Source organism: Coptis chinensis, chromosome 1, assembly GCF_015680905.1.
Source record: "Coptis chinensis isolate HL-2020 chromosome 1, ASM1568090v1, whole genome shotgun sequence".
NCBI classification, from domain to species: Eukaryota; Viridiplantae; Streptophyta; class Magnoliopsida; order Ranunculales; family Ranunculaceae; genus Coptis; species Coptis chinensis.
The window spans coordinates 61,738,327-61,750,435 of record NC_141456.1 but is presented as its reverse complement, the minus strand read 5'-3'; the positions used below and the strand labels follow the sequence as shown (position 1 = coordinate 61,750,435).

Sequence of the window (12,109 nt, the reverse complement as noted above, 5' to 3'; positions counted from 1 at the left end):
TAATATGGAACTTGAATTAATGTGCTAACTAAGGAGACATGGTACAGAAAACTAACTAGCTCCAAAAGAATGGAGGCAGTAGTCAATCAAAAGCTAGTCACAAATTGGAAAAAACTCTGTCCACAATAGAAACAAAGTTCGCCAATGAACTCTCTCAAACATAACATTTATTACAATGGTGAATAGGGTCACTGATGTTATGATTCTGTTTTTTGTCCCAATTCATTGGACCAACTCATTCGACACCAACTAGTAAATGAAGGCAACTTTAGCATGAAGTGAGTGTGTTCTACCAATTTACTGTTCTGAAATTCTCTTGTATCTGAACTTGTGAGCTTCCAACTCTTCCTTCAATGGCCAAAGTAACAAGCAGCAGTGTTCTTGCAGTTAAGATCAGTTGCAAGAATAATGCATGCTTGCAAAACCTGCAACAACAGGAAGGGGTAATCCATTACTTTCCTAAGCAAAGAAAGTGCCTCGTCTGACTTGATGATGAGAAGATCTTCGACCAAGTTTAAGTGCGTATATCAGTCATTACAATATAAAAGCATTACAATAACTGCAAGTACATCCCATTCAAGATTTTCATTTTCAGAGTATTTCACCCAAGTAGGGGACGACAACATACTTAAGTACACACTAAATAATAAACTGGGTAACCTTTAATAGATTTCTGAAGAATGAAGATATTTTCTCATTACTCAAAACAGAATGCTTACAGGTATTTATACAAACGCAATGAAACCAACTTAACTGTATACAGTTGTCATTTAACTAACCGACTACAAACAGCTAGGCTTCTAGAATTACATCAGTACACCTTTTTCAGTACTTGCTTAGCAAGGCTACAACATATACTCTGTTACCCTCTCTCAAGCTGAAGTGTGCAGCACTGAATGCTTGAACTGTAGACACTATCCCTCTCCCAATCTGAAATGTCAGAAACTTGAATAATCTTCATTACCATTTCTCAACTAGTTATGGTCCGACGGCCAACTTGTACTGTAGAGTTTGAAACCTTGACGCAGAGAGACCCTTAGTAAAAATATCAGCTGGTTGATCAAGTGTACGTACATATTTCACTTCACTTGCTTTGTTCACAGCAAGTTCTCTTATGTAGTGGTAATCAACCTTTACATGTTTAGTTCTGGTGTGAAAAATTGGATCAGAAGCAAGTGCTATAGCACTGATATTATTTTAAAGTCTGAGAAAAGTACCTTTCTGTCTGCTCTAGCGTATCCAAAATACGGAATCACTGCAGTAATAGTTTTAGCTGATGCTCTTCGACCAGCATCTATCATTACCAAAAGCTCCATAAGGTTCTCATTTGCCGGAGGACATCACAATGTCTAACACTCTCTTGTAATTGAACATAAATCTAGCCGTCAGCAAACCGCCTTATATTGATCTTTCCAAGCTCCAAACCCATGTAGAATGCGATCTCCTTGAGGAACATATGAAATTGATTAGAAATATTGAATTCAAGCTTCTGAATGCCAAAGAGACTTGCAAACTCTTAAGAAATAAATTTTGCTAGCCTGAGTTAGACAATGATGCAATACTAGGGTTGTGGTAGGGAGGAAAAGCGAGTTGTAGTCGACATCTGGTTAAGGCATTTTCCCCTAATCGAGAGAAGAATAGAGAGCTAATAGATTTATCAACCTACAGTCTTATCCATCCAAGGTGATTCATACCACAGAATTAATAGGAATACCATTAATTCGGGCAACGTAAAAAAATCAACAACAAATGGGTACTTTTTATTTTTACCATCTCAACAAGGTTGGCACCCCTTAAGCAATCTCAACGAGAGATTTGGTCGAAGGGTTCTAAAATCTCATCAAGATAAACTTATAAGTTTTTACTCCAGATAATTAAGATAAAACCATAAGATAAATCTAAGCTTGGCTTAATACCTGAATTCCATAAACTTTAGCATTAGCTCGATTCTTTCAAACATGAGAGAGAGAGTTCATTTGTACCTACCAAATGAAAACAGATAAAAAACACCTAATTTTGATTAGGGTTTGGGTTTGAGAGCTTACCAAAGAAGAATCAGCGTCCAAAGAGTGAGACAAAGTCTTCAAATCACCTTTTCCGAAAACGCTAGCTTCAATGATTCAATCATCTTCAAGGTTATTTACAGATCACCTTTCGAGCTTCAATGGTGGCCTGGAATTTTTAAAGGATAATTAAAACGAACAAAAGAGATGTTCAGGACGTGGATAATCCCACTCCAGTGAATCCCACCACTCTCTGTTTCCAAAAAATCTTTTGAGAGAAGGTGGTGCCGATTGATGTTCTTGGTTGAACAGAGGGAGCATTTTCAATTCAGGACAACCAATTACTTGAACAGTTTGAAGAGAGTCACAAACCATCACGCTCTTCCAAATGCTCTTTAGTTTTGGTATGCTACGAAATTCCAATGTCTTCAACATAGGAAGTGTGATGGTGTTATCAATAATATGAGTGCTAGTGTTGTCTGTTGCTGCGCCCTTCACCTGGTTCTTCTTCTTATTCTACAATTAGCTCTTCCAATTCCGCACAATCTTTTCCAGGTTTTGAAAGTGTTGTTGTAATAACCTCGTTGAAAACAGGGAGTCCAGTTGATTTAAAGATTGAAAGGTAACATCCCGCCAAGAGTTGTTGTGCATTAATATCCCACTCCAAGTGCTCTTCAGTTTTGGCAAACAATTCAACCTCAATTTATATAACCTCGGGAGTACTGGAATGACATCACTATTCTGAAGAGTACTACTACACCGCTCTGATCTCCATCCGCTATTACTAGCTCCTCCAATTGCTCACAATTCCAAATTTGGATCTTTCAAAGTTATGTAGCAGTTGAAGCAACCTTGTCGAGAATAAATTTTTTATACTACAACAATGCCAGATCTCCAAACTCAAAAGCTCCTTGTGCTGGGACCTTCTCATATATCTTGCGTAGATCCCGACACAAATATAAACCCATCTTCTCTTCTGGCACCATGAATTCGATTGAATCGCAATAACGAATTTCAAGTGATCTTAGATCCGTCAAATCATTCACGGACAACTTTGATGACCTTGTGATTTCATGGAAGTGTCGAAGTTGAAGAATTTGAGTGTGTTTCGGAAGTGAGAGGGTATTGCAAGGAATATCGTTTTCGTTGGACAAATATACCCTCTCTCAAGGCGATCATCAATTGATCAATATAAAAGCGAAATCCGACTGAAAAGAAGTACTTTTTTAGCCTTTCAAAGTTTTCAAATTCACCATAGCCAATAAAGTCTGACAACTCGCGAAATTGGATACGAAGATTTTCCAAGTGTCTCAAGCTTGAGGGTTCTTGCACAAATTCTCTCCCTCTCTCTCGCGCATACACATTATCTGGTTTCATTCCCCACAGGTTTAACTCTTGAAGTAAAGAAAACTTGGGTATCAATCATGTGGGGAACATTATTTCTTTCATTTTATCATTGTCACTGAGATCAAGGCTTTTGAGGTTGAACAACATGTCCATCCCTCTAGGCACTTCAGTGATGGCAGAAAAAGACAGCTTCAACACTCTCAGCGACTGAAGTTTGGATAGAGGAGGCACTCTAACTAAATTATGACATTGACATAAGAGTAAACCACGAAGATTCACCAAATCTGATGCTGAATCTGGTAACGACTCGATTAAAGTCCAAGACAAATCGAGAACCGTGAGACTTTTCATGTGCATAAAAAACTCACAAGAAACGTGTTTAAGTTTAACATTGTACCTTCTTTGAGAAAGGATCAATGTCAAGAGTTTGGGGCATTTGGAAAGAATTGAAATATTTACAACACTACTTCACATAAATGAAACCCTCTCAAGATCTTCCGACCAATCATCTTCATGCGGAACTTTTTCAGATAAAAAACCAGCTTTGACCATGAATATAGGATTTGATTTCGTGATATAAAGGGCCATATCTCTAATCAAATCATGCATCTTAACAAGGTCTTCTTCAACTTCATAATCATGACCTTCTAAAGAAACTTCTTCTAGCAAGCAACAACGCTTTAATATATTTAGTATTACATGGCCACGAAGCATTTCATCTTCTTTGCTCAATCCCTTGACTAACCTTTCCATAACCCAATACTCAATCAACTCACAAGTATTTATTTCAAAATTTTTAGGATACAATGCACAATATAAGAAACACTTCTGATGATTTTCCCTCAATTGATCATAACTGAATTTCAGACGCTGAATGACCTTTGTGAAGGAGTAGTATTCACATCCAATGAATACCACACACATGTCCAGCATAAACAGAAATACCGCATCGACCTCATGTTCTCGTTCTTCGAACTTGCTGCATAGCAATTTACGCACGCAAGTGGTATACTTAGCTCGCTTCCGAAAGTGACTTACACCTTCAGCTCGTACACACGATCTAAGATGTTCGTCCTATGAGCTCGCTCCAGAGTAGCTCAACTCGCACACCCTCATGTAGAATGTTCCATCTAATGACATCATCCATTATCCATATGCAATCATTACCAGAGTCATACTAGCACAACCCAACCACTCTCCATCATTGCGGGATTTCTACTAACACCAGCCATACACGCATTCTAGATCTCAACCACACAACTATACTTATCTTTACATGTGTTGCGTAGATCTTCATGCTCAACAACTATAAATACCACCTACGTGAACTACGTCAGACCTGATTCTTTTCTCCCCCCAGAATCAAGAGAAGATACGTAGGCAGTTCGCTCATTAACGAACTCGGTCTTTACCATATTTAACTCCCATTCTCCCTCCAACCTTGTATGTAAAGGTGAGCTAAAACGCTCCTTTATATTGGCACCGTCTATGGCCTCGATTTCTTTAGAAACCACTTACTAATTTTCTAAACCAAAAAGAAAAATCCTCAAGCCCACGAAGCATGGCAAACCTCGAAGCTCAAATCCAGAGTCTAGTAGGTCAGTTAGGTACGATGAACGAGCATATTACCCTGCTCAGGCAGGAGAATGTTACGTTACAATCACAAGTGGACGCGCAAAACCAAGCTGGTGCAATAACAGAGGACGGTATCCATGAAGTTAATCAGCATATTAACGAGCTGTCGCAGCGAATCGATCAGGGTGCAATTAATCAAGCTCCAAAATTACTACTGTTAGTTCGTACTAACTCTTTAGTGCTAACTCGCATTTTGTACAGGTTCATCAAGCTCCAAACTAGGGGCTAGCCACAACTATCTCCGAACTGTGGCTAGTCATTTCCATCTCAATAGGCTCAATTTAGCTATTATGTTCTATGCATCTCCAGAATTACTACTGTTAGTTCGTACTAACTCTTTGGTGCTAGCTCGCATTTTGTATAGGTTCATCAAGCCCCAAACTAGGGGCTAGCCACAGCCATCTCCGAACTGGGGCTAGTTATTGCCATCTCAATAGACTCAATTCAGTTATTATGCTCTATGCATCTCCATAATTACTATTGTTAGTTCGTACTAACTCTTTGGTGTTAGCTCGCATTTTGTACAGGTCAATTAAAACTTCAAAAATAAACTAGGGCTAGCTATTGACGACGATCTCCAAATTAGGATTCCCACAGACTTACTCGGGTCACGACACCCAGCTGAGTATAATGCTCACTCGAGCTCAAACGCTACATAGCGTCACCGCCCTAGCTCCTAGTGTCAATACCCCAGAGGTTGCCTCCGCTCTTGTTGTCAAGACCTCAGAGGTCGCCTCCGCTCTTGTTATCAAGACCCCAGAGGTCGCCCCAGCTCCTAGTGTCAAGACCCCAGAGGTCGCCTCCGCTCCTGTTATCAAGACCCCAGAGGTCGCCCCAGCTCCTGGTGTCAAGACCCCAGAGGTCGCCTCCGCTCCTGTTATCAAGACCCCAGAGGTCGCCCCAGCTCCTGGTGTCAAGACCCTTGAGGTCGCCTAAGCTCCTGTTGTCAAGGCTAGCTATCAACTGCGATCTCCAAATCAGGACGCTCACTAGAGCCGCCAGCTCACTAGCGCAGGTAGACTCACTTGGGTCACGCGGACGCCACTTTGAGTAACACGCTCACTCCTATATTTCTAGGATCAACTCGGTGAGAGCTCTAAAGACAATACGCTTTCATAAGCTAACACGCCTTACGAGCTCCATAGCCTCTCCAATTCTCACTAGTTGAGGACCTATATTTCTAGGATCAACTCAGTGAGAACGCTCTAAGTGAGCAATACGCTTTCATAAGCTAACACGCTCTCCGCGAGCAGCACACTCTCTTGAGCTTACAGGCTCCAGAGCCTCTCCAATTCTCACTAGTTGAGGACCTATACTTCTAGGATCAACTCAGTAAGAATGCTCTCAGTGAGCAATACGCTTTCATAAGCTAACACCATAGCCTCCAATTCTCACTAGTTGAGGACAAAGGATCGCGGTCTCTTGAGCTTTTCATAAGCTAACAACACTCCTCTCCGGCCTCTCTCCAATTCTCACTAGTTGAGGACCTATACTTCTAGGATCAACTCAGTAAGAATGCTCTCAGTGAGCAATACGCTTTCATAAGCTAACACGCTCTCCGTGAGTAGCACGCTCTCTTGAGCTTACAGGCTCCATAGCCTCTCCAATTCTCACTAGTTGAGGACATATACTTCTAGGATCAACTCAGTGAGAACGCTCTCAATGAGCAATACACTTTCATAAGCTAACACGCTCTCCATGAGCAACACGCTCTCTCGAGCTCATAGGCTCCATAGCCTCTCTAGTTCTTACTAGTTGATGACCTACACCTTTAAGATCAACTCAGTGAGAACACTCTCAGTGAGCAATACGCTTTCATAAGCTAACACGCTCTCCGCGAGTAGCACACTCTTTTGAGCTTATAGGCTCCATAGCCTCTCCAATTCTCACTAGTTGAGGACCTATATTTCTAGGATCAACTCAGTGAGAACGTTCTCAGTGAGCAATACGCTTTCATAAGCTAACACGCTCTCCGCGAGCAGCACACTCTCTTGAGCTTACAAGCTCCAGAGCCTCTCCAATTCTCACTAGTTGAGGATCTATACTTCTAGGATCAACTCAGTGAGAACGCTCTCAGTGAGCAACAAGCTTTCTTAAGCTAACTTTTTAAGCTAACACGCTCTCCGCGAGCATCAAGCTTTCTTAAGCTAACACGCTCTCCGCGAGCAACAAGCTTTCTTAGGTTAACACGTTCTCCGCGAGCAACAAACTTTCTTAAGCTACCACGCTCACTCGAGCTACCTGGCTCCATAGCCTCTACAGTTCTTACTAGTTGACGACCTACCACTCTAGGCTCCACTCAATTCTCACTAGTTGAGAGCTTACAATTCTAGGATCAACTCAGTGCAGAACGCTCTCAACGAGCCGCACACGTAGCCAAACTAAAATACTCTCAGGAGTTCAAACGTTCTCCAGCATAAACGCTCTAACAAAGCTACAAGCATTCTCTACATTAATATGCTTACTAAAGCTTAGATGCTACTTAGCACTACAAACTATTCTCTAGTCATGGCCATGTATGCCCAAGGTTAACTAGAGATGACGTGTTAACTTGAACACGAATGCCCTCTCAAACTGCAGCATACTCAGAATTCACCACATACACTTCTATGTCAAATTCAAGATGTAAACATCAAAATGGTATTTCAAGAGCAAATGATGCGTTTCATAATACAAAATTTTGCTCAGATTCTCCCACGTGCCAGCTATCGTCTCACAACAGTTCATTATCCAACAAGCACCGACCTCAGTAGCACGTTCGGCATTTCTGTTCACAACTGCTCGCATCCTCACATGTGCTAAACACGTGCTATCGTTCTCTCTCATCAGATCGCTCTTCCGTACAAAGCAACCTACTGAAAGGGGGCTGTGTGAGGGAGTAGTATTCACATCCAATGAATACCACACACGTGTCCAACACAAACAGAAATACCATATCGACCTCATGTCTCGTTCTTCGAATTTGCTGCATAGCAATTCACCGCACGCAAGTGGTATACTCAGCTCGCTTCCGAGCGACGTACACCTTCAATTCATACACCGCGATCTAAGATGTTCGTCCTATGAGCTCGCTCCAGAGTAGCTCGCACACCCTCATGTGGAATGTTCCATCTAATGACATCATCCATTATCCAGATGCAATCATTACCAGAGCCGTACTGGCACAACCCAACCACTCCCTATCATTGCGGGATTCCTACTAACACCAGCCATACACGCATCCTTGATCTCAACCACACAACTGTACTCATCTTTACATGTGTTGCGCAGATTTTCATACTCAACAACTATAAATACCACCTGCGTGAACTACGTCAGACCTGATTCTTCTATCCCCCCAGAATCAAGAGAAGATACGTAGGCAGTTCGCTCATCAACGAACTCGGTCTTTACCATATTCAACCCCCATTCTCCCTCCAATCTTGTATGTAAAGGTGAACTAAAATGTTCCTTTACAACCTTCTCCTCCATGTCCATGTTCAAACTTGTAGATTCCTTCATATCTGATAATGCAACTGGCCACTCAATAACATCCATCTTTCTCATAGCTCGACCAATTGTGATGATTGCAAGGGGCAAACTATAACATTCTGCAACAATTTCTTCCACTTTGGGAACAATCTCCTCAGCGACATTTACCAAGAACAATTCCCATGCTTCATCCGTAGAAAGCTACTCCACTTTGACATCTTTCTGGCACAACATCCTTTCACACACTTTCTTTGACCTGGTAGTCAATACTATCTTGTACCCATTGTCTTCTGTGGGTTTAGGAACTCCTAGATCCTGTAAATCAAATGCCTCCCATATGTCGTCTAGGATAAGAACAAACTTTCCCCTTCTACACAGTGCACTGAGCAACAATGATGACCGTCTAGCTGCATCTTGTTCATCAGAAAGATTCAATTTGACTACTTCTGCAATCTGCATTTGAAGTTTTTAAGCATCAACATCTTTGGATACATTGACCCACAATACACTTTCGAAACGACTTTGTTATTGCAAGCATAGTACAAAATATCAGGATATAGGTATTTATCGATATTCAATTTCTGGATATGTATCGTGGATATATCTATCTCTTTGGGGATATTTGACATTGTTTCACATGCAAATATCGTAGATATATCCAAAATATCGACAAATATCGTGGATATTTTAGATATTTTTTGATATATAATGATACATTATTTATATTTATTTGAAATAACGATATATCGGGATATTTTGTACTATGGTTGCAAGAGTTGATTATTAATGTTCATCATTAAAGTAGTTTTCCCCACGCCGCCCATTCCGTAGACACCAATTTTCTGAAATTCATTACCTATTAAATATTCCCAAACCATCTCCAAGTTCTTTTCAGCAATAGTTTTACCAATCAGTCTTGGTGCTGCCATCTCCATTCCTGCCTCTTGAACACAAAACGCTAAAGCCTCTCCTGAGAATTGACCAACATTTAAGAGATTAGTCATCTCTTCAATCAACTTCAGCATTTGTTTTCCCAATTTCGCTCTTGAACTGAAATTAGGTAAAACTCCACCTAGGCAACTGTTTGGTACTTCGCCTTTGGTTTGCACCGCATCCACCTCGGATATAACACCATTGGCTTTCTTTAACCAGGTTTCTACCTTACTTGTGCGTGTCTTTCCTTCCCCCTCCACAATCAACAGTTTTGCTTTGACATCGTTTACTTGGGCAATCAATTCTTCTTTTCTGTCTCTCAACGACTGAACTTCTTCTTTCAAACTTTTCATATACTTACGCTTCTCTTCCAGTGATGTGTTCATGTTGTTACACCCACAACTCAATATATGGTTCTAATAGCTGCTACAAGGATCTCCATTCCTGTCATTACAAGGCATTAATTAGTTGTTAAACAGTGACGATACCATACCTAAATCAATCATAGGAAAAGCAAAACTAGTAAACGATAAGCAAAATAAGCATTTTTTGAACTCTCATGCCAGGCCAATATGTGTATAGAAATTACCCAAGAACCACGTAAACTATGGAGCTGGTTTTACAGCATTACATATATAATAAGACGAGCACTAGTACTTTGATCTATAATACATGAAGTGAAGAACAACACTAGTAGTTTGACCTATAATAAGGTACGTACGTAGAAGAGAATTTATAGTCTATATAGAGCTGACCTTATAGTTGTTAAGAACTGATGTTATAAACTGGATGGAATAAAAAGCTGATCTGATCAGGAACAAACACCAAGCACACTCTTAGACTCCACTTACTCTTGTAGAACAACGAAATTCAAGAAAGCACACCCTTGGATCTCCCTGTATTACAAAATGAAGAAGCCAACTCTGTTTCTTCACACTAGAGAAAGTAGTTTGCTTAATAGCTTGCACTATTATTGACTTCAAAAGTCAAAAAAGGTAGATGGATTTTGTTGTGAATATAACACTGCGGAAACAACGTTACCCACTACAATAGATCAATCCTACACAAGGATCGATCATTCTTACTAGACAAGACTTCAACACCCTCCAAAGTAATCCCAACACTTCTCAATATCAAATAACAAGTATCTAAAGTAAAACAATTAATATAAAAGAAGAACAAACCACAAGACGAGATATATCGTGGTTCGGCAATTTGCCTACGTCCACACTGCGAGTTCCAAGCTTTACTAGATGTCCGGAGTAACAAATTACAAGTCTCTCAATTCACTCACAAAGAATGAACACTCAACTCACAAAGAATTGTTCACTTATAATCTCTCTCTTTCTTTGTTTTGGAAAAGTTAGGTTTATACAGAAAAAACCTATATTTATCCTATTTCAGAAAACTTTCGAAAAAAGGCAAATTCGTGCTGAAATACGGTGGAGCGCGGGTCGCGCCCTCTATCAGGCAAAGTTGAGCGCGGGTCACACTGAAGAGCCTACAAGTCACCAAATGCATGAGCGTGGGTCACGCCTTGTCCAGGTGTAAATGGAGCGCGGGTCGCGCCCTTCACACCAGAATGAGAAAACATCTTTTTTCTCTACAATTCTCCACCTCGGTGAGGTTTTAACACATAAGGGCCATGCCCACAAAGGGCTCTATCAAACATGTAGGATTTGGAGCAAGTCTAAACTGTGTTAGAACTTAACTCCAGTGACAACCTTAGTCAGCATATCAGCAGGATTGTCATGGGTGTCCACTTTCTCAAGTGCTACATCACCATCCTCAACGAAATCCCGTATAAAGTGATAACGGACATCAATATGCTTGGTCCGAGCATGATGAACCTTGTTTTTTGCCAAATGAATAGCACTCTGACTATCACAATGCAAAGCAACACTGTTATGCTCAATACCCATATCATCTAGAAGACCTCGAAGCCATAATGCCTCTTTCATTGCCTCTGCCACTGCCATATACTCTGCCTTAGTAGTAGATAGAGCAATTGTAGCCTGTAGCATAGACCTCCAACTAACCGGTGCACCATGCATCATAAACACATAACCAGTAGTCGATCGTCGTCTATCTAGATCACCTGCATAATCTGAATCCACATATCCACTGACATAACAAGTGCCTCCACCATAAACTAATCCTACATCCAAGGTACCCTTCAAGTACCTTAATATCCATTTCACTGCCTCCCAATGTTGCTTCCCATGATTAGCCATATACCTGCTTAAAACACTAACTGCCTGTGAAATGTCTGGGCGTGTACACATCATAGCATACATCAAACTGCCCACTGCATTAGCATAAGGAACATGTGCCATATGTTTTTGTTCCTCCACCGAACTAGGAGAGAACTTAGCTGAAAGCCTAAATGCCCAGCCAAAGGCGTAGAAACCGACTTTGCATTCTCCATACCAAAATGCGAAAGTACTTTCTGAAGGTATTTCTTCTGAGATACAACTATCCGTTGCTTCTGCCTATCTCTGTCAATCTCCATGCCCAGTATCTTCTTAGCTCCACCTAAGTCTTTCATCTCAAACTCAGAGCTAAGTTGAGATTTCAACTTGTCTATCTCCACCATACTTTTGGAAGCAATAAGCATGTCATCCACATAAAGCAAGAGATAGATGAAGTCATTATCACGAAGCCTACGAAAGTAAACACAACAATCATACTTACTTCGGGTGTACTCATGTTGCATCATG

The 12,109-nt window shown here is 40.8% G+C and overlaps 1 long non-coding RNA gene and 1 pseudogene across 1 annotated transcript; both read right to left on the bottom strand.

Moving 5' to 3' along the window:
* Positions 1–670: 670 nt before the first annotated feature.
* LOC147524856 (uncharacterized) lies at positions 671–3,209 on the bottom strand. Its single transcript, XR_015220907.1, has 3 exons — positions 2,046–3,209; positions 1,218–1,444; positions 671–1,147 (listed from the first exon to the last, which is right to left on the bottom strand). It is a non-coding gene; the product is annotated as an uncharacterized LOC147524856 (long non-coding RNA).
* A 77-nt stretch (positions 3,210–3,286) lies between these two features.
* LOC147524855 (putative disease resistance protein At1g52660) lies at positions 3,287–9,829 on the bottom strand (annotated as a pseudogene).
* Between the last annotated feature and the right edge of the window lie 2,280 nt (positions 9,830–12,109).